The sequence below is a fragment of the Strix uralensis genome, chromosome 2, assembly GCF_047716275.1.
Source record: "Strix uralensis isolate ZFMK-TIS-50842 chromosome 2, bStrUra1, whole genome shotgun sequence".
NCBI classification, from domain to species: Eukaryota; Metazoa; Chordata; class Aves; order Strigiformes; family Strigidae; genus Strix; species Strix uralensis.
In genome coordinates this window covers 3,872,474-3,895,701 of record NC_133973.1, presented here as the reverse complement: position 1 = coordinate 3,895,701, position 23,228 = coordinate 3,872,474, and the positions used below count along the sequence as shown (strand labels likewise).

General features: G+C 45.6%; 1 protein-coding gene across 1 annotated transcript in view; it reads left to right on the top strand.

The window, feature by feature from the left end:
* LSAMP (limbic system associated membrane protein) overlaps window positions 1-23,228 on the top strand; it is a 1,030,680-nt gene that overhangs the window by 82,961 nt on the left and 924,491 nt on the right. The gene's annotated exons all lie outside the window — the stretch shown is intronic.

Here is a 23,228-nt window from a genome sequence, read left to right as displayed (position 1 = left end):
TCTTCTCAAGTGTGTGACTGCACCAGCGGAGCTCCTGTTGTTTGCCATGACTCATTCAGGAGTACATTAAAGCAGGTCTAAGACAAACTGAGAGGCTAATGGTTCCCAGGCACTGAGAAGATAGAAGTTATCATAAAAAAACATTGCTGGCCATTGTTATAGCTGCTTTCCTGATCTAGGCAAAGCTTGATCGGAGCGGAGGATCAGCACAATAGGACGTAGGGGCAGGTGTCAAACTTTCTGATGCACCTGCAAGAATGACACATCATCCTCTTCCATGCCACCTGCACAGCCCCTTGCTTTGCCAGAGACGTGGTCAGCTGCACCCCTGCCTCATCCCCATCACTGTCTCTGCTGAGCAGGGAGAGCCACGTCTCGCCTCTGGTGCTAATTCACCTCACCCACCTGGGCACTGCAGAGTCACCCCACACCTCTTACCTTGCTCACTCACCAGCATCACTTTTGCCTCATCTAAAGTGGATGTTGGTCCCCACCTTCCAAAACAAGTCACCTGGTACGCCATCATAGTCCAGCGCAGGCATGCCGATAGATCTGAAGTGTCATGCTTACCTAGTATAATATAAAACCCAAAACAGAGAGAAGGTTAGCAGAGCCAGCTTTGCATGTTTAGAAAACTGCCTGCCTGCTCTGTACCACCTACTTAGAGTGTGTTTGACCTATCACCGGTCCTGCAAATCCTAGCTCAGGTGTGTTTTGAAGGGAGTAGGATTAGCTGAGGGCTTCCAAAGGAAACCTCAAAGGCTGCAAAAGAATTCTAAGAAAAGTAATAATAATTATAATTATTTTAAATAATTATTTCTTCTTGCAGAAATATGAAAATCAAATTATTTTTCATTAAAAAGTTGTAATTTCTTTTATGGACTTCTCAAACATTCTCTGTCATTCTTTGAAAAATTACTTAATTTCTGGCAGGACACTATCCTATAACAATTGAAAAAATTCAGTAGAAAAGTTCTAAAAAAACAAAAGTCAGGACTGATAAGGGTTTTTTTTCATTTTTAAAGTGCATTTTAAAGTGCGTTTGGGGGAGTTTAATGTACACAGATCAGGATCTTTGGCCTTCTAAAGGATGAGATGAGATCAGTTTTCTGGATCCTTTACTGAGTTGGTGAATGATTTATTGTGATGTTCTGTTGTACAAAACACAGCAATAGAGCTTCATAAAATATAAATAGTACAAAATACTTTGGTTCTATTAACAACCTGTAACTGATGCACTTGAACTCTTTCTCATTTTCCTTTTTAATTTCTCTGTCTTGTAAAGTGAAGCTTGGTTTATGATTGCAAATAAAAATGAATTTGGTGTATCTCATCATAATTTTATCATCTCAAAACCATAGTTTCATCTTCTGGCTTGAATTTTATACTGTCAACGCAAGGAAGACTGAGGGCAGGAGGGAGAGGAACAGGCAGAGTGAGGTGGTGGGGGGCTGTGGTGGTGGAGGGGGCACTGGCTGAACGGTAGCAGAGAAACCAACCTCTGGCAGGGGGTGTCTGGCCTGAGGTCAGGACTGAGGTACGCTGTCAGCTGCAGAATCGCGCGGCCAGTCTTGCTCAGAGCTGGTCTTGGCTCGTGCTAGGGATATTGATCCCTGACTTCCACGAATCACTAAATCCTCTTTCAAATTAAAATAAGTGAATAAAGAAGCAGAGGCGGAAATGCAGGAAGCAGTTCATTTCGGATTACTGTGCAGATCAGGAGCCAAGTGAGAAATCTGTGAGCCACTGAGATTAACCTACTTGCAACAACAGAACCTGAAAGAGTTGCTTCTGATGATAGTGGACCAAGCCCCTGGTGATTTCCTGTGGGGGAAGGCTTGCTGTGCTTACCCATTGACTCCCTTCTTTGACTTAGATTAAGAATTCCATTATGCTGAATGTGGTTGCTGGCAAACCCCCAAATCACTTCTTCCTCTTTTTCATCTTCTTCCCCATGATGAGGGAAGGCCTCAACATTTCCTTTATCTCTTGAGTACGCTTCACTAGCTTCAGGGAATAATTCTTTTGTTCTGTATTTGGACTATGGAGATATAACAAGATGGTGCAATGGCAGAGAAGATGGTGACCACTTGATCTTTCAAGCCAATTTTGCCATTTGTGGAGATTCCTTCAGCAGGCTTTGCTCTGAAGGTCTCCCTCTGAAGTACAGTCCCTTTGGGGCTAGGACGTGACAGCTGTTTACAAGCTTTCTCTTCAGATAACCTGTAGTGTCTGTCCTTGCGCCTGGGCTTCAGATGCAGCCTGGGAGGGATTTCTCGAGGGTTGTCTCTCAGATTCAGCTTTCCAAAGCACTGGGTAAAGACAGGGAAGGTGGATCATCCTAGGATAGAAAAACAGAACTAAGGATAAAAAGACTTTCTTTTCTGCTGCTGTCTTCCTGCAGCTTACCTGCCAGGGAGTGGCAGGGTTGAAGGCCAAATCATCCTGGCTTCTTCTTGGAGTATCTTCACTATGTTGACCTACTGCTTGTTAATTGCCCGCACTGACTGTTTTAATTCTTAGAGGCATAAGAATATGGCCCTATAGATGGAAGAATAAAATGGTGCTTTCCTTCTACTCTTACTAAAATAAAATATAAACAGATGCTTCAGGGAGGTGTGTGTTCCTCTGTACTTCCAGTCCTGAGGCAGCTTTTCCCCAAGCAACTGAGTGGACACAGTCTGCCATAAAAAATACCAGGCTGAGTCCAACCAGCAATTTCACCTCACAGTAGTGCATATGGGAACAAATTGATGGGAGGGGATATACCACGGCACTGTGGGAATGGGAGGGAGCAGATAAATTACAACCCAGCATCACAGAGAAGTGCAATTATCGTTGAGCTGCAACCTGCTGATGCCACTGCTTTACCCTCTCCCTTGGCTTTCTGGACTGGAGAAAGAGTAAAATGGTGCTCAGCCACCCATAAGTGTGCTGATGCACCAGCCCTACCTTAGTTCTTGCCCCTCAAGAGCTGTACACCTCCAGTTCTTCAGATGATCACTCTTCTATCATGCTCCTTTCCTCTTCTCTGTCTTTACGTGAATATTGTTTTGATGTCCTGGGAGGATCTGTGAGCAATGCCCTAACCATCTCTCCTGACAAAGGAGTGATGGGCAGTCTTGTGGATCACTGAAAGCACTTTTTCATGCAATGTATTAGTCAAATCTCTCAAATTTTGATCTTCTCTCATCAGCTCTAGCAGGGTACGTGCACACGCATGTGTGCATGTGCATGTGAAAATCCTTGCCAACATGTCATCCCTTATTGAGCAAAATATTGACAGGTTTGGAGATGGAGAAAAGACGGGAAAGAACATCGTGTCTTTCTGGAGAATTAAAAGGCCTCTGCTTTCTGCATTCAGCGCCTTGCTTCATCTCGTGCGCGCATGCGTGCACAAACACTCCCCACCACCCCTACAACCGCTTCCTTGCACGGAGCCAGAGCCAAGGAGAGTATATATTTCCTCATCACAGAACAAAATCTTTTTCAGAAAAATAATAAAACTTCATTAGAGTATTAATTCAAGGCTTTTATTTTTTATAGTCCCCTTTTTATCATTTTTATCGCTAGGTTTAAAAGGAGGAGATTCCCTACATTAGGGAGGCAGCGAGCTGTTTTACATGGAGTATCCAAGTGCCATTTACTAGCATCAACTTTGGGATGGAGGCTGGTTGCTTTTGTGCCTGACTCGCTCTTAGTACCACTTTGTGCTTTGCTTGGGTGCTGAGGCTGCTTATGTGCTGTGCATTTGCCCTGTTATCCTGTCTGTCACGAGGAGCTGGAATCGGAGTATTTGTGAATTCCCACCTGTGTAATGCTTGCTAATTGTTTCTTTCTGCACTTTCTATCAGGGAGGCTGAAGCTCGGAGTAGTTGTGAGCCAGCATTTCCTTACTCGTCCCTGTGTAGTGACTCTTGTAAGGTAGAAGTTACACATGTCAACATCTACCTAATAACAACATGTGAATTGTGCAGAGCCCTGAGCTCTCTGTGAGGGAGACATGACCTTCATTATAATGATACAGTTGACATTTTCCCTGTGACACGTATTGTAACATCATTGCTTCCTGTTGGCATCTGTGGGCTTATCAGGCAGCTTGTTCAAGCAATCTGGAGTTGTGATGAAACCAGGCAGGAGGGAGGAGGCTGCAATTTGAGGGGGAAGGAGGAGGGAAGGGGAAAAAAGAGGATTCTTGGAGTATCAGAGCACACAGAACATTTATCAGTGCAGGCTAATCTAACCCTCTCCACCATGCGCCTGTGGATTCGCAAGTGCGCACCGTGCTGCAGAACCCAGCATCCCTCCAGCTCTCTACCTGCCTCTGCCATTCCTGGTGCTGGTGGAGGTGTTGCTACCAGGAGTAGCAGCCCTGGCTTCCTGGGCAGTCAAACCCACCGGAGAAGGAGGTCCAGGGGCCTCTGCTTCATTTTGCAACCCCCTTGAAAGCAAGGCTGACTCGGAATACCCCGCGTCTATCCTGAGGCCAACGTTCCAGTGCGCTGAGTGGTGTTTGTGTTGGGTTAACCCGGGAGATCTCGTCCGCTTTTGAAATGTTTGTAGGCTCTTCTCCTGATGTGTTGTAGCTGGCTGGGATTTGACTCATTTTGAGGGAAAACCAGGCCCCAGAGTGGTTAAAATCCAGAATCAAGTGTGCTGACCCAGCTCCGTGAATCTTTCCTCTTTTTGCCTTTCCCACCCCCCACCCTGTGCTTTTTTCCTGTCTTTTAGCAGAAGTCCTAAATTTATCCTCACAGTGTGGAAGTCAATTAATGATTGCAATAGCAAGCTTTTGGGGCTGGTATCTATTCTGAAATCAACTACCCATGGGCCACCTAGTGCCTGCCCAAATTAAGGCTTTGCATGTTAAGAGCTTCTGGTCACCTTTCGTGGGGGTTGGTAAAAACTAGGTTACTCTGTATAGAAGAAAAGCTTTGTATCTTATTATGAATTCTCCAAGCATTTCAGTTTCTTGTTGAAACTCCTGAACTTAAGCCTTGGGTCCAAACCCTGCACCTATGTGTAGCAAGGCTACCGCGAAGTCCTGCACTTTTGCTCCTAATCTACAGTCTGTAAACATCAAATGCACCACTAACTCGTTACAGCTTCAGTGATGCTACAATTTTTGCGTCAGGGCTGTTGAGAGGCCTAAAATTAAAATTCTCGGGAGTTTCGGTGGGCAAGTAGGCACGTGTATCTCCTGCCCCTTTGCTGTTCTCCAATCCACTCCCCTCTCACAGAATCACAGAATCATCTAGGTTGGAAAGGACCTTGGAGATCATCCAGTCCAACCGTTAACCTAGCACTGACCGATCCCAACTACACCGTATCTCTGTGTTACAAAGCAAGCCCTGCACACTGCGTTTTACTTGTGACAGCATCCTTGGCTGGTTAGCTGGGAGAAGAGAAGAGCAGAGCAAAGTGGCTCCTTCATTTTTCATGGGAGTATAGGATTTGACATACAAGATCAGACTCTGCCTTCCCTAATGGCCAAATATGTGATATTTCAGAGGAGAGCAATATCCTGCCAATAGAAAATATATTTATTGGCACAGCCTCCTGCCAAGGGTTTTGGATTGAGCTGCCTGATGGGCAAGAAGGGGGGGGGTGAGAGCCACCGCAAGGAGACAAGTCGGAGGTTCTGCACATCTCAGGGTAATGCTGCAGGTGGGGGACTCCCAGAGCACCATGGAAAGCACTCTGCTCCCCGAGGCGTGAGATTCATTTGCCTCAGTAATTACTGTGGCTCCCACAGCTACATACATCATTAGTCGGCATCATATATTTCAGACATAAGATGGGGTTTTGGGAAAAAAAACAAAATTCTTAGTCACTGTTCACCCAGCTTGATCCCTTCCTGTGGGAGGGAATCTCCCAAACTGCTAATATGTAACTTCACAGGCTATGATATTTGCGTGCAGTGGAGGTGATGGGATGTATCTTTCATTTCATCTGGAGGACAAATAGCTCAGGATTATGAGAGATAAGTAGAGGTAAAACTCCCTGTTATTTTAGCATTAGATGGCACTTTGGGCCTTTTGGCTTCAGTAACACTGGTTTCTGTCTCCATGGGAGAGGACACTTTGTTCCTTCATATACAAAGAGCATCCAGAGGTTTTCCCCATGAATGTCTTTAACAAGGAGAAGAGAGCAGCATGAGAGAATTCAAGTATAGCACAATAAAGCATTATCCATTTCAAATACAGCTTTGCCACAGCCTCAACATTAGAACAGGGATTTTGGAAACTTTGTACTGTTGACTCTTACAATTTCAGCAGCAGTTCTTAGTCCTTCCATATTTAATTTCAGGCTCAGCTGCCTTGTAGGTGTGTGAGCAAGAAGATGAATTTTCCTCTTTCATTTTTTGGGGGGGAGGGGAGGTGAGGAGAAGAGGCTCAAAGAAGGTTTTTTTACTACAATGTTGTGATGAAAAGCCGGAAAATACAACCTAAATGTAACCTGATGATTTGAAAACAACAAATCTAGAAAACTCATTTTCATGGTTTTGGAAGGCTAGACTCAGGATTTCTGATTGCTTGAATTGCTAGTACAGGGAAACAAAGACAGACTATTTAGAAACAAAGGTGCTTTGATTTCAGAGCTGTTTTGTACAATAGAAATAAGATGTCACTTGCTTTTCACTGTTCCCTCAAAGCCTCACGCTAAGCGTGTTTCTCACAGCCAGTGAAGGATGGATGTATCTCCATTCACAGGGTGTTAGTACCTGCGCAACTATCGGCACGTTGCATGGCAGCAGCCTGCCTGCTCCTCTGCGCTTAGACCCTTGCTCTTAAAGTTGTGACTGCTACATCATAGGTTTTCTTCCTCTTAAGATTCATGCAGAGGAGGAGGAGGGGCCAAGGTGAGAGAGAGATTTTTTTCATGTTCATTAGAGGGCAAGATTAAGCATTATTATTAATTATTCCCGTATTATGGCTGCTGGTGGCCTGTAGTATTCCAGAAGTCAGCTTGCCAGCAGCACTTAATCAATGCTGCTGCTGGTTCCAGGTTATCAGTCTGTAGCCACGCAGACATTTGATATATTATAAACTCAGAGCACCCCTTAATAATCGCCTTGCAGAAGTGGGGCATTAGTGTTTTCTAAGCGACAAGCCTGTCTGGAAGTGCAATCGTGTCCTTAGCTGTAATGCTAAGGGAGTGATAGCAGAGTCATACTTTGGGTAGAAAGTAGCTACAAATTAACCATACAATTGCAAATAGGCAAAGCAATTAAGCGCAACCCATCCTCCAGGCTGCATGGGCCTTAGTCCTTGTCACTGACAGACACATCTACCTGTGGAGCTCTCCAGGCTTGAACGCGTGTTAACAACCTCCCTGTCTTCTTCCTCAGCACCCACAGACAATTTTTCCTAGGCAGAGTGGTATCTACCTAGCTCTTTCCTGGCTCTTAAAGCAACGTCTGAGAGCAGATCAGGACCCTCCCTCTTGTTAAAGAAGAAAAACTGGCACTGAGAAGCATTCAGACAAAGCAGTGGAGAAATCTCCAAACTAGCATTAAACAATGGTTGGTTTTCAACTAGGGCCTGGGCCTAGTGCTGTACCAAGCCAGCTGTGTTGCTCTGGGAGGTGAGCTCATGGCTCCCTGTGCATCAGGGACTCCAGCCTGAGTGGAGCCAGCTCCAGGACCTCTGGTGCTGTGCCAGCTGTATTGCTCTATGTAGGTGTGCAGGGTTTAGAGGGGCTGCAGAAAAGACACTGCACATCCCCTTGAACCCTTGGCTTGGCTCTGAATGCAAAAGCCATCTGTTCTTCCTCCCCTCTCACTAAGAAGTAAGACCATTAGGGAACGATGACTGCTTTCAATGTAAGATCGTCTTGGCCGGCTGGTGCTCTTTTCCAAAGTTTGGCATACCCCCACCCGGCTTGGCCAGGGGATAATTTCCTCTGTGGTTCAGCTGGCTTGGCGTCTGCTTGCAGGACTTGGACATGGTGCTCTGAGCCTCAGCCATGGAAACACGCAGGCCATGCATACACAGAAGCCTGGTCTGCCAGGCTGAAGGACTGTGGCCAGTTGGTCGCATCCACTGTAGCGTCTGGCCACCAGCTGGGAGACATGACACCCAGAATGTTGCTCCGTATGCTAAATGAATTGCGAATGATTACAAAACCTGTTTCTGTAAAGGCTTCTCCTTGCTTCTTGGAATAGCTGCTTGCTGTGTCCCTCTCAGAGCTGATAAAGCTTTGGGAAGATGGTAGGATCAAGCCAGTGATATGCAAAGGACAACTTAGTATCAAATTAAGTATACCCTCTCCATATTAACTCTTTTTTAATGAAACATAAGAGAGGCTTTATATTTCTTAGTCTCTACAGTTACTCTGAGGATAGGGCAGCAGAAGCTACCTCATCTCTAATAAGCAAGTATGTCCTGTGGTACCAAGCTGGGGGCAGGCCTTGGTGTAATTGGGGTTCTCAGCTGACAAACACTGAGCGTCCCATGTACTCTGTCATATGTATGTGTAGGTACGAAGTTAAACCTGTGTAAGATCCAGGAGAGGAGAGAGAGGTGTTTCAGTGGTTATCTGTGCATGTCTTTGATTTCATCCAGCGATTTCTTAAGGAAGAGCAGTAATCAACAGACCTTCTCTTTGGTGGCATCTGTACTACCTTGAAACCCCTCTGAGACTATCAGAATGAGGATTTTGGTTGTGTGCACAAATTTCGGGGCCATGTGATGACAGTGGATAAAATCTCTGTTGTGGTGCTGAGCTGGGTAAAGGTTGCAGGAGTGTTTGAGCAAGATGGGAGCTCTAGGTGCAGTCCCTGGCTCTCTTCTTGATTCACTGGGCAACCTTGCACGTGTCAGCCTCCCTGCTCGACACCTCTATGGAAATGAGCGTTAACGATATCGATCGATTAAAGATCTTTAAGCTTCGCAAGTAAAAATGTCAGAAAGGAGCTAAATATTATGGATCTTTATTTAAAGTTTAGGGTCAGGATGATTTCTAATGAGGATTCTGTGTGTTTATAAGCTTAAGCCACGTAAAACGTACTTAGGGGCAGAAAAAATGGTTGTTAAAATGCGATCATTGTGTGTCCCAGATCTGACACTTCTGGATACCCGTCCACTGTGATGCAAGATCCAGTCCAGGTTTCACGTGCCCATGTAGAATTTTCTTGGAATAAAATACATAATGGATCAAGCTGCCATATTAAATTTAGTTGTTCGCTGTCACATCACTCGGTACACAGCCTGCTCCCTAAATCCCATACTAATCCAGTTGTCTGTATCTTCTTTGGTATAAAAGCACATTAGCCTCAAAAGAAGCAGCAGAGACAGTATTCATAGAAAAAACAGTAACAAGAGGGTTAATATTAAGCTCCCGTCCTAACCTGATATAGCTTTTATATGTCCTCAGGAATAGCACCTCACCCCCAATACATATACTCTTGATGCTTCACTGGGAAGATGATGATTTGTGATTTGTCTTTATCCTCTCTCACACCCATCTTCTTTCATTTGTTTATGGTAACCTCGATGTGTAGTGTAGTTTTAGCAGTGTCGATAATGCACCTTTTACCTGGAGTGAGTTTAATAGGATTTGACAGCGACAGGGGATGAGAAAATTCTGTGATTCTATTATTCATCCCATTTCTGCAGCAGTCTGTGTAGATTGTATACTATTAGAAGAAAACATATGTCTTTGAGGTTTCCTTTCTCTCTATCTGCATCCATCCTTATAGCTTGCTCTCATCATCAGGCAGTGGGTATCTCTTGTCATTAAAACCCTTTGTAGGAGAAGAGTGGAGAGGGGGGCAGGAGGAAGACCAAGGAACCACTCAGATACCAAGCACAGTAAATCCATATATTAAAGGACAGACCTTCTCCCAGAACCTTTATGAGCAACACTGCAAGTAAAACCAGAGTCCCTTTCATTTGTCACTCATGTGACTTGCGAATTTACTGTGTCTGACAATTGGATCTGTGTCTCAAAAGGATGGCAAAGACTCATTAATGTTTTTATAGCATCTCTCTATGTCCAGGCATCCTTTTCTACAGTGTCCTCATATTATCCCTTGCAAGGCTGCTGTTATGGGACTTGTGCCTTTGGCCTCTTTGAACTACATTGATTTCAGTTTTATCCTGGCCGTTGCTCTTCTTCCTGATCTCTGGGGCTTCTGCTCCACACAGTGCTGGGCATCACTGAAGGAGTTGGGGAGGCAAAGTCTCAGCATGGTGCTGGCCTCTTGGCTCTGATTCCATCATCGTTGCAGTGTGGAAATATATAACTGATCTCTCCAGTTAGGAAAGGTAAAATATCCTTTCCGAAGTCCTTCCCAAAAAGGTTAAGAATTTAATTTTGGATGAACATCCTTGCCCTCTGAGCAAGTCTTTGTATTAATGATCTCATGACGGATTGCTCCTTAAACTGGCCCTAGCACAGGTCAGGACAGAGTGAGAATATTCTCTATTTAATGAGGCAGAGATCAGAGCCTCTAATATTTCATCATTCGTGCTGAGGGAAGGAAGGGAGTTATGAGCTTAGAGAGCTGATGGCAGAGGGGCCCTTGTGAGCGGCGGCAATGGCAACTCATTCACTGTGTAGTTCTTAGCCCCCAAGATCATACTGCTGTAGGTTTCCAGCTTCCTCTTGGAAAAACTAACCTTTGTCATTAAACTCATCTAAATGTTTGAATTCAGCGTTGGCAAAAGATCCAAGGCTAATAACCCTCGGGGCAGAAAAGACTTCTTTAGCCTACAGAGAGGTGTAGTATGAGGAGCATGAATACCCGTGGTGTATGGACAACCACAAGCTACAGGGCTGTGTGGAGCATTTAGGTTTGTTCCTCCCAGCAGCTTTTTGCCTAGGAAGGGTGGGCAACCTGATACTCAGACGCTAGTAAATTAGAAAGCCAACTTGCAGATCCAGTGGTTTTACAATCTTTTAATTTATTAATGAGGGGAGGCCATCTCAGTGTGTGTAAATATAGATTTTAAATCAGTTGACATGATGTACATAAACAATCAAACTTGTAGCGTAGTGCTGCGATGCTAATGTTAAATCCACCTCTGACTTGAGTGCTACTTTGCAGTAGCACTGTGTTCCCTGGGAAGCAGTGATATATAGTGCTGTGCAAATCACTGGTGCCCTTAAACTGCAGCTCTGAAATATTTACACATCCAAAGTGTGTGTGTAAATTGGGAGTATCGCAACGTTCCCATAGGGTGACAGAGATTTGTAAATTTTGTTTTCTGCGCAGTCCTGCATTTCCCTGCCAGTGACTGGGAGCCAGGACCCAAGAGCATAAATTCCCCAAATAATTCTTGCGATACTTAGGGTGAGCTCAGCTCCTGCTCTTAGGTACTAGAAGCAAATCTTTCCAAGGTGCCACAGTTATGATTTGCCCTTTTGAAAGGGACTGGTAGCGTCTTTAAAGTAACAGCTCCTGGAGGCACACTAATAGCTATACAGGGGGCTATTCCATGGTGTGAGTAAGGGCATCCTGCTGGCTATAAGGCTAATGAAGGAAATATGCCTGAAGAAAAGCAGGCTCTCCTTCCTTCCTAACTCATCAATGGCTGACATAAAAACTCGGGGCTAATGCGTGTATAGCTGAGCTCTGAACGTTGTGAGCAGTCACGATTTTTCACTCCCTTCTACCCAGCAGGAGAGCAAGAGCTGCCTCACAAGGCATTAAATCTGTGGCTGCCCGTGCCCTGAGTTTGCAGCAGTTCTTATAAACTACTCGCAGGTGGGTGGGGTTTGCACCCTCCGGCGGCTTCGCAGGTCAGCTGAAGCGCTGCTGTGCTCTGCTGTGGTGGTTCCTGGCTGGATGCTCTCCCTCACCCCACGGAGGATGCGCTCCCGAGACACCCACCCCGCAACGCGCACTCCCGCCGCTAGGTGTCGCCCGGCGCCGAGCCGGGCTTTGGCTAGGCTGGGCTTTGGCTAGGCTGAGCTTTGGTTAGGCTGGGCTTTGGTTAGGCTGGGCTTTGGCTACGCTGGGCTTTGGTTAGGCTGGGCTTTGGCTAGGCTGGGCTTTGGCTAGGCTGAGCTTTGGTTAGGCTGGGCTTTGGCTAGGCTGGGCTTTGGCTAGGCTGGGCTTTGGTTAGGCTGGGCTTTGGTTAGGCTGGGCTTTGGCTACGCTGGGCTTTGGTTAGGCTGGGCTTTGGCTAGGCTGGGCTTTGGCTAGGCTGGGCTTTGGCTAGGCTGGGCTTTGGTTAGGCTGGGCTTTGGTTAGGCTGGGCTTTGGCTAGGCTGGGCTTTGGTTAGGCTGGGGTCTTGCCCAGCCTGGCCCCTTTCTTCAGGTTCTGATTCCGTATGTTGTTAGGAGCAATATGCCTTTGCGTTCCGTCAGGGTGCTGGCAGGCAGACGGTCTCACGGAGCAGGGAGGGAAGAAACCTCACCTGCAAGTTCGAATGGAACCTCGCAGGACAGGCCAGCAGGCATGTCCTGTCAAGGGCAGCTGAGGACTTTGGGCTTGTCTAGTTTGGAGAGAAGGAGGCTGAGGGGCGACCTCATCGCTCTCTGCAGCTTCCTGGGGAGGAGAAGTGGAGAGGGAGGTGCTGAGCTCTCCTGCCTGGGATCCAGTGATAGGACACGTGGGAATGGCTCAAAGCCACACCAGGGGAGGTTTAGACTGGACATTAGGCAGCATTTCTTTACTGAGAGGGTGGTCAGACACTGGAACAGGCTTCCTGGAGAGTCGGTGGATGCCCCAAGCCTGTGACTGTTTAAGAGGCATTTGGACAATGCCCTTAATTAACATGCTTAACTTTTGGTGAGCCCTGAATTGGTCACGCAGTTGGACTAGATGATCGTTGTAATCCCTTCCAACTGAAATAGTCTATTCTGTTCTATTCCTTGGTTAACAAACATTTTGGATTAAAAAAAAAAAAAACAAAACCACACACAAAACCAACAAAAAACACAAGAGAAGATATCTGTACCACTTGTGGTTGTTATTGTATGATATATTTTATAGGAGAACCTTTGCCTTATTTCCTGATTTTAACCAGCTTCCAATCTGGATAATTGCATTCTGCCTAATCTCATACTCTCTTAGCACTTGCAATTCTTCTTCATTTGCTGCCTTAAACTATTGTTGCTTTTAAACAGCTGCTATGTTCCATCACAGAGAAAGCCGCACTTCAGGGAAGGGCAAGCACTTGTCAAATAATATTAGTTCAATAATTTATATAGTGTTTTTTTCCCCATATTTTGTAATAAATTATTCACCTCATATCATTTTGCATTATTCATCTGGTTAACTGAGGTAGCCTAACAATTTTCAAATGTATTTGTCAAAAAATTTGTTGAATTACTTTTGTCGGTTTTTTTTCAAAATAAAAGCTTTGACAAATAATCACAGTCCTTAGCTGCCCGGCCCCTGTGGTCAGAGAAGTGGTTTAGATAGATTGATGGTGAATAGTTTTGTAAAGCAAAACAAAGCAGGAAAGAAAAAAGCAAAAAGAGCACAGCTGAAGCCCATTTTCTGAGAGTTTGTACACTGTGAAATATAAAATGTGTCAACTCTGTTTGTTAGCTGATCGTTTCTTGGATGGTGGAAACTCTGAGGCCATCAACTTCCCACCTGAATTTGAGCACAGGCATTGGCGAAAACCCGGTTGAAAATATGTAGCAGGACCTCTTTGCTGTATCCCACATTCCTGAGACAGTTTGTGTGCCTCCCAAATATTCAAGCTTAGATTACGTATCTTTACATTCACAACAGGGTTACTGGGTGGTTGTCTTCAAGAATGCTTTAATCTTGGCCCACTTTGGATAAAATAAAGCCTGCTATAAGAACGTGTGTGCAGGTGGGAAGCATGGTATGCATTACACTCAAGTTTTAAATGGTAAGGTGGTCTGTGTACAACCCCCTGAAATACTTGAGCTGGATCAGCTGGGGATAGTGACAAAGGCAAGTTCTCCCCTTACCCCTCCAGGCTACAGGAGAGCAAACTGAAAGGTATTGATATGTAAATTGAGATGATCTGAGCTGAAGGCCTTGAGAGATGTGTTAAAATCATATCAAGACTTAGGATGCTCTTTGAAGAACTGCTTTTCCAAACCTACCCAAATATTTGTGAGTTTACTGTGCTCTTTTTTTAGTTGCTAATGGTGGCGTTTGATAGCTGCAAGACAGATATGTACCCTCCCAGTTCAGTACAGGGTGAGTACTGGGAAAAAGTGAGGACTGGCAAAGAGTCCTTGATCCTGATCAGGGAGACATCAAGCTGCACAGTAGTGCATGTCCTACACCGCGAGTTGGTGGTCATCTCCTTTTCAGCAATTTTCTGGAGGTCAAGTGAAGGTTGGTCAGTGATTGTGGCATGATGCTGGGCTTTGGAAGTTTTAGGTTTGACTATTTTGCTACAGGTGGCTCAGGACAGCCCTCACTTTGTTCCGTAGCATTGCAGTGCTCATAGGCTTTTCTGCACCAGGATGCTACACGTATCAGTGTATTACCACTGGTTTCCTATTTAGATACTGCAGACATTAGGTCTGCAAAGGTACTTTGACTATATCCTAAAAGACTTTATGTAGCATTGATTGGCCAAGAAATGAGAAGCAGCAGGAAGCCACAGTTTTCTGACTTAGGAACTTGTAAGTCTTCCATACAGTTCATCTTGTGCTTTAGTGACATGATCTCACTTGCTAATGTTTTTTGCAGAGCATCCTATGTAACAACATAATTAGTGTAAATTACATTTTATTTTTAAATCATCCCCTTTCCTTCCTGATTTTTTCATACCTAAATGTCAACTTTTATGGTAAACAGTGGTGTGCTGCAGAGGCTGAACAGGAATACACTTGTGCAGGTGGAAATCTGCTGGGGGAGGTTCTGAGACTCGGTTGGACGGGAGCTCAGCTGGTTGAGGTCAATGTTTCTTTAAAGCACTGCAAGCTGTGCTTGATTTTGTTTATTCTTGCAGCCCAAGTCATCTTGCCATATCAGGTATTAAAGGCTTCAAATTATGAGTAGTATTGGTGAACTGCTAACAGGTATCCAGATTTTACAGATCAAAGGTAAATGATAACGTCAGAGCACCAAACCTGTCCAAACATGGTAGAGTGAAAATCCTCCCTTAATATAGTAGGAATTACTTCCCACACAATACTTACCTTTCTCTGAAAGATTAAATTCAAAGTAGTGAGAGCTCTGGGAAGGGATGCTATTAACTTTCCTCACCCATTATTTTTCATTTCTGGCCACTCCACTCTACCTTACTAACTCTAGATGGCATTAAGAATTCTAATACACTCTTCATTTTGCTTTTTCTTGTCATTATGGTAAGCTTTTTGGGAGCAGGCGTGGCTTCCTTATTGAACATATACACAACTCTAGCACTAGGATTTATTTCTGGAGGCTCTCTTGTCAAAAAGAATACAATTTTTTAAAAAATAGTTGTTTTCCTGATAAACTTACGGATACTATTAGTTGTAACAGAATCTCATTGTACTCTTGAACATCCATGAGCCAAGACATCCCATCCGCATTGCAGACTAGGACTATCACTGTTACCGCTTCACACATCGAAAAATTGAGGCATATGTAATAAGAGGAGATTTGCCAAACATCACAGAATTCTGCAGCTTAGTCTCACATTTTCTGCCTCTAGTTAATCTGAGCTGTTTAAAGTTTGCTCCTTACTTTTCTTCACGATATTGATCAGGACAGAATGAAAGCATGTTCCCAAAGCTAAGGGAAGTTGAGAAGACAATGAAGCACTTGGAAAGATGTAGACTCCAGAAATTGGATTCTGGGCATGTACTGCCAGGATGGAGGATTTTTATTTAATTTTATAGAAAAATGTTCGGGTTATTTTACACTGAGATGCAAAATCTCATTTGCAGCCAAGCCTCGGAGGGAGTAAAAGGAACTTGGAGAGCTCATAAAGACAAGTGTAATAGGATTAATAAGAAAAAGGCCTAAGACATAAGCCTTCATTGTACACATTTCTTGCTAAATTTTAGTATTGATGAAGGGTGAAATGCCAAGACTTAGCCACACGCTCATATCCTTGAGGCCATAACAGGATATCAGCCACATGGGGATGCTACCTCTTAGGGTAGAGAGTGAAGGGAAAGGGTGAGGAAAGCTGGTCATGAATGCAGGCAGCTCTCCTAGCATGACAAAGATTTACATGGCCTGTGTTGTGAGTTGCCCTCCACACTCTTCCACCATCTGACACTTAAGGGGAAGGGAGGTTAAAGGCTTACATCAAAAAGCAGCCTTTCCTTGCCCACGAAGAACCTATAGTCCCTGCTGAATAGCCTACTTCAGTGCTCTACTTGGGTCTCATCTCTTCACTAATCTCTGATCTAAGTTATTGGTACCTCTTGCAGTTTTGACATGCGTTTGATGAAAAGGATGCTAGAGAGAGGAGAGGTACGGGGAAGAATTCCTATGGCCTTGTAATAGAGATGAACATCATTGAGATAACCTTGAGAGGGCTTGGGCCAGGTCTGTCTTCCTGTACGAGAGGGGGCAAGGAACAGTAACAGGCAGCAAAGCCACTTGCTTGCACTGGAGTTCAAGTGAAACACAGGGTTTTGACCCTCACATCCCAACCCAGCTTGTGTTTTGCAGTAGGAAGCTATATAACAGAGAGCAGCTCTGTTTAGAGAGACCAGACAAAGAATTGGGGTATGAACACAGCAGGTCAGTGTCCAGCTCTCCTAGCACTGGGAGATGACGTACCCGCCCTGTGCCCATCCTCCTCAACTTAACTGTGGCACAAGCTGGTCTGCAGGAAGCTGATCCCCTCCCTGTCCCAGCACCTCCACGCGGGATGGAAGATTTGCTGGGGAATGGATGGGGGGGACCCTGTGACAAATGAGAGGGAGCACAGCTAGATGCCCAGAGGATGGAGGAAGCAAGGGTTAGCATCCGTCACCACTGATTAGATCTGGAGAGAGACACGGACAGATCAAAGGTAATGAATGGGTCCTAAAGAGAAGCAGTTCACTGTCACCTGGTGCCCACAGTGCATAAGTTATCTCATAGCATCTCCAGGGTAGCTGATGAACCTTTGCATCTTTCTAACTGCCACCTAGAAGACCTCTGTGGCTGCACAGAGCACCCAAGTATTACAGCAACCTGTCCTTTGCTCACCCAGACTTCAACAGAAAAAATGGAAGGGAGAAGGAGAGACGGGGCCAGGCCTATCATGTTTTCTTGTCTGCTTGCTTTACCCATCTGTCTATCTGCTGCTGCCAGTGCCTGTGTTGTGGGAGAAGGATGATTGCATCATTTCCATAGAGCTCGCTGTTCCAGCCCCCTGATTTAGGGTGAAATTTGGTTGTGCTGCTGGGTGTTCGAACGCTTGCCAGGTAGGTGCTACCAAGAACATTTATTAAAATAGACAGATGGGCACTAGGGTAGGGAGCAGCCATTAGAATGTTTGAAATCAACCAACTGTGAAATAGAAAAATCAAAAAACTATATTCCTGGAGCCTTTAGTACTAGCCTTCCCATTTGGGGCTGTACTTTTTACCCCTTTTACATGTACACACCCACAAACAGAGAGCTACTCATGAAAATGCCACAGCAAGGTTTTAGTTTGTCTTTCTAGGCATTTCAGTTTCGTCAGGATATGGGGGGAATCCAAGAATGGCCCCCTGAGCAAAACCTGGTGCATGCAAAATCAAAATGCAGCTTTGCTTGCAAATAAGGACCCAGGTTTCTCTGGGAGCTTGGGCATCTCAAACACAGGCAAGGTCTGGCCCAACCCTGCTCGAGTGCAGTAGGAGGAACACAGCCGCTGACTGCTGGTAGGTAGGAGGTGAGATTCCTAATCGCTTGTCTAGATGCATTTGCAACTTATTCTGATTCTTTAACAGCTCTTTCTGTCTGCTCGTGTTCCTTTGGCATTGTGATCACTCTCCATTAGCTCTCTCAAGTAGTGGCATGAGATGCCAGGATAGATACTGTCAAAATCAAACGTCTTCGTTCTGTTCTTTTTTTTCCTAACCACTGGAAAAACCAAGATCCATATGTTTGTCTTTTCATAGGTATGTATAGAAAAGGGATTCCGAGGCTATTAAAAAAAAAAAAGTATTGGTCAGATATGCCAGATTAGTGGGGAGTTCTCTGCTCTTCAGTATAAAAACATTGTCGAATCAGTCTCGAGATACACTGCCATGGCGTCAGTATTAGCAGTTTGTTTTGGGTCTGTGTTAAATTCTCAGGAGATGAAGGGCAGTCCCCAGTACTAGTACTTTCTTGTACCTGTGATCTTGGCTCAGTCACTTGTTGGCATCTCTTGCAGGACCAGCCTGCAAGAACTGTGAATTTTCTGTGAGCTTTTATGATTCTAAACTTGACCTTGGTCTTACAGTATTTCTGCTGATCTGTCACTAACCCCGGGGGAGTAAGGACAGTGTCAATGGGTGCTCAGGTATGACAGCAATGACTGGGGTAGAATATTTATCTGCTAGCTAGACACATAGTAAGAACTTGTTTGCAAAAGGAACGGACCAAATTTGAAAGACCTTTCCTAGTGCCTGTCCTTCCTCATACTGATGTTGATGGCGCCATCCCAGAGAAAACCCTTAAGTAGGACATGAGATTTGTACTGTGGCAGTGCAGACTGGCTCTTCACTGTTTTCCCAGGGGGTTATCTGGGTCTGTACAAAGCCAATACCAGATCCTTGTATCACTTCAAGGGACTGATGTCATGAACAGAGAATTCTGGTTTCTTTGTGTTTTACCTCTGCTTTGGGCACAGGGAAATGGCAGCCCTGGCCTCCAGATGGTATCAACTGGTGTAACCAGCTGGGAGTGGGGCTTGTGAATTCAGGATCAGCCAGCCAAAGTCTTTTTTCTTTTTTCCGTTTCTTTTTTCTATTTACTGTAAAGCTCTTTGAGATCTTCTAAGGGAAGGTGCTATAAAATATAAACCATTAGTCAAGTATATGTAAGTGCACATATTTGCCCTGTTTCTCTTACTACTGCACAGCGTTCCTTTCCATTGGCTGATTTATAACCCCCAGATTTGCAAGGTCATCTACATTTGATTCTGCAGTGTTGCATTTTTAAATTATTCTAAAGCCTCCCCTTTATTGCCAGGATAAAAATAATACAAACCGAGCAGACCTTGACCAAAGGAGTAGCCCAATAAAACTGGAAGTTGCCCACACCAGGCCAGTAACTAGGAAGCAATTTGCAAAGCTCAGTGATGCTTTCAGTTCCTTTTTTTTGGCCTCATTAGCACTCTGTATAGCTACCTACAAGGGTCAGAAAGCATGTTTCCCTCTTAAACATAGCACTTCCTTTGTTTCTCTCACTTCCCAAGTGCCTTAGCCCAGGCTCCTCTTGCACCCTGAAACAGGTTCAGATGAGCCAAAGGGTTTCTTTTAGCTGAAGGCACCTCACAGTATTGGTGGTGTTGGGTGGACAAACAGTATGTCAGCCTAGCCTTACGTAGGTGGGGGATTTAACCAGCGAGCTGCTTCCCTCCTGACAAAGAAGGCACTTGGCTCACAACTTCAACTGAGGCTGACAGGAGTCCATCCATTTTCTTTAAGTCCTGTCTGTGACATCTCGTGAGTTTCCAGTTATGAATGTCGTGGCCCCTGTAAGCACAGGAACTCTGTAAACTGTTTAGATGTGCTTTATTGGCTAATTCGGGATTGAAAGAAGCATATTCAGGTCTTGAGCAATGTTTGGTGAAGAAACGATGCATCTCTTTTCCATTGATCCTGCCTCACACGGTGACCCCAGAATGTAAGGCCAAGGACACGATTGTGCCAGCTCCCTTGATTGTGAGTCATATTCTTCTGGCCAATGTGTTTCTGCATTTCCATTGTCTCCCAAGGTGACGAGTAGTAAAGAAAAGGAACAATAGGCAAAAAAAGCACCTTTTGCTTTTTTTAATCTCACCAGGATACAGAATTAACCAAGCATATAGGAGCATCACAGGGAACTATTAAGCAAGTGGACTTGGCCTAAACTGAAAAGAATATGGGGCAAGCAACCTACTGGTTGCAATATGATACAACCTGTGCGCCTTTTAGAAACAAGGTCAAACCAAAGTGTGGCTGGTGGAAACTTTCAGAGTCCTGAAAGAAGCCCGGGACCACACCCCCACACACTCCTCTGACTGAAGTCCATCTCTAGCTCCCCTAGATTTAGATGGAGGCATTTAAATTGAAACCAAATCCACGAAAGATTGTTCTTAAGCTGCCTGAGCGATGCCAGCACTCTTCCTCGAGGTGGGCCTTAGAGTGGGGAGGCAAAGTCACCCTCTCCCCATTTAGAGCTCTCATATCTCTAGACTGCTTCATGTTACCTTCAAGCTGGCTTTGTCTTTCAGGGCCTCCTCCCTCTCTTCTTTGTGTGTGCCTCCTACGAGAAGGCAGGAACCGTTATGCAGTGGGGTATAAAGCAGTCCTGGAGGGAGCAGACTAGACACATATTTCCCTAGAGGATGGTGGCGCTCCTTACTAGAGAAAATCGCTGCTTCTGCTGGGCTTCATTTTGCAGTGCACTGGTGCTCTGCCATCAGCCTTGACCTCCAGCCAGCTTTACACCTGCCAAAGATCAGTCCCTTCATCTGTGTCTACACATGTAGGTCACTCCATGCCAGTTCCTTTCTTGCTTTCCTTTGGTCCCGGGGGAGACCGAGGGAACTAGGTCTGTGTGATCTAGTCTTACAATTTTCGTATGTTTACATTTTCACTGACTTCACCAGTGCCCTTAATTCCCCTCACTCCAACCTTCCTGTGCTGTCTTTTTTCACGTTGTTACTTCTTCCCCCCATCACCCCTCCTCTGCTGTGCCTTGACGCGCTGCCTGCCCATCCGAGTCCTCTCCTTTTTCCCACGCAGTTCCCCCTCGCTAGCGTGCAATGTAGTCACTATTGCCTCCAGTTAGTCAATTAAGAGATCATGTTTTATGCCTGTGCTAGGTTGTTGGGGTTTCTTTTCCCCACTTAATATTATTTTTCCAGGTCCATCTTGGCACCTACATTTATTTGAAACAAATTGCGGGATAATTTGTTTGTCTAATTTTCAAGATGCGAACTCCTGGTTCCAGGGGGGTCGGTGTTTCAGGCACCCCATGCCAGCGAGCTGGGACTGCACACAGAGATTTGTGCTGTGTGAGGAAATACTTCATTAGACTTGTATTCCACGAAGACACTCTTGCTTCTCAACGCCTATGATTTTAATTAAAACCTGGAAAGTGAAGAATCCTCGGGTTGTATTAATGTTTTCATTTCCATTAGGACAGCGGAGTTTATAAACACGAGCTGGGTTTATAAATTAGACCTTGTACGAATATTATGTGCACTGTGCAGCAAAGGAAGCCGAGAACTGGAGTGGAGCTGGCCCCATCTGTCTCTTTCCTTGGCTTGCTCTCACTTTCCAGTGTCCTCCTCTTGGCACAGGCTTTTCTGAGCTGTTCAAGGGTTCCCCCTTGGAGATTAAGCTAATGGCTTCTTCCATTTCTTTCTGAGGATGCTTTCCTCACTCAGCAAAGCAGGAAGAGAAGCAGATGTTTCAATCAGGGGCTTGCAAAACAACCTGCAAAGGTGACTTTGGGTATAGGGATTTTGTGATGAGTAACATGAAAGGGAAAAGAGATTCTCCTGACCCCATTCTCACATGTGTGCATACACAGAGATGCACACAGAGATAGTCAGATCTAAATATGCATCCCACTTGCAGTCATCCACACCCGGAGTGTACGTACGTATTGCTGAGCGTGCAGGGGGATGTGACAGAGGATGCAATCTCCTCCAGAGATGATGTGACAGCTGCCTACAGCTGCGCGCAGGCTGCGCTGGGGGAGCGCGGGCAGGCATCGCCTAGCAGGCACAGCGTGGCACAGACACTGATGCAGGGGACCACAGACCCCATACAGCCTGACTGTACTCAGCTGTGCAAACCGCACACAGGCCGTCAGTGTGACACCAGTGACGATAACGAGCGCTTGTGTGCTGTATTCTGCTCAAGGACAGCAGAAGGGTTTGCAAAGAGAATCATCATCCACAATTTTATGCAAGGGAAAGAAAAGTGTGGATGGATGAAGTGTCCAGATCCACACAGCTGTCGGCAGCAGAGCTGTGAGTAAAATCTGGATCTCATGTGTAGGGATTATGAGTTCCTGTTCCCAGTTCCCACAGGGGAAACTTCCCACTCTTACCTCTAATCATGGTAAGATCCTTGGAAATGACAGTGCTCTCTTCCTCGGCAGTGTAACAGGGTGGGAGGGCTATGTTTGTTTGCGTCTCTGGCCTTTGGCTGTGGTATCTGAAGGTTGGCTCAAGACTGTTTGGTGGTGGCTGTCAGTAAGGACAGCTCAGGCACACCTACCCTGTGTGCAGTGCAGCGTCACGCAGGGATGCTATCTGAGCTAATCAGTTCAGGCGACATGTGGTGTAGAGGCACCCTCAGGTGCCTACACCCTGTTAGCATTTGTTTTTTGGAGGATGGGTGCACAACTTCCATGCAAAAGTGTGGCTTCTCTTGAGTGTGTAGAAGGACAGATCCTGCGCTAAAACCACGCAGTCCCCCAGAGGATCTGCAGCAAGGAGTTTGAAGGTATTTTGTATGGGAACCTGTGCATTAGTGGCTTTGCTCTGCAGTCTAAACCATGTGAGGGGAGCAGGCCATCCCTTCAGACCTTGCTGATACTGGTTTAGCATCGTAACTGCTGAGCTGTCTGAGCTGGTTTGCAGGGTAGCACCTGTGAGTCACAAACAGCTCCATTTCCATCAACTGCTGAGGTGGTACAGGGGGTGGAGGAAGGTGGGAAGAGAGCCCCTGGGCATGCCTGCCTCTCCCCATCTCCCTCACAACATGACTGGATGTTTTGACGTGAGGGTGATGTTCAGGAGAAAGGAGGGAGGCGTGCTCATTGTCAGCCTCTGTCTCCTTGAGCCTAGTAGGGCTGTTACTGAGATATCCTTCCAAGCAGCTTAAATAGAAACGTCTGGTGACAAAATGAAAACAAATGGGGAAGCGGGCGAGACTGGCTGGTCGGGGATCCCTTCTCTGGTGCTGCCAGCCCCTGAGGGAGAGGAGAGGCTTGCTGGTACTTCCAGCCCTGATAATACATCTGAGTCAGTGGAAGGGGTGGCAGCAGGGGAGGAGGAGGAAGGGGTAGCAGGCTCTTTCAATACTGCTGAACCCATTAGAGGCCATTATTTAGGCTGCCTGACAACGTGGGCTCTCACCCTCTGTGAAGACTTGGAGGGCTCTGGGCCACTGCATCCCTGCGGAAAGAGGGAAGAGCTGAGGTCCATCAGTCAGG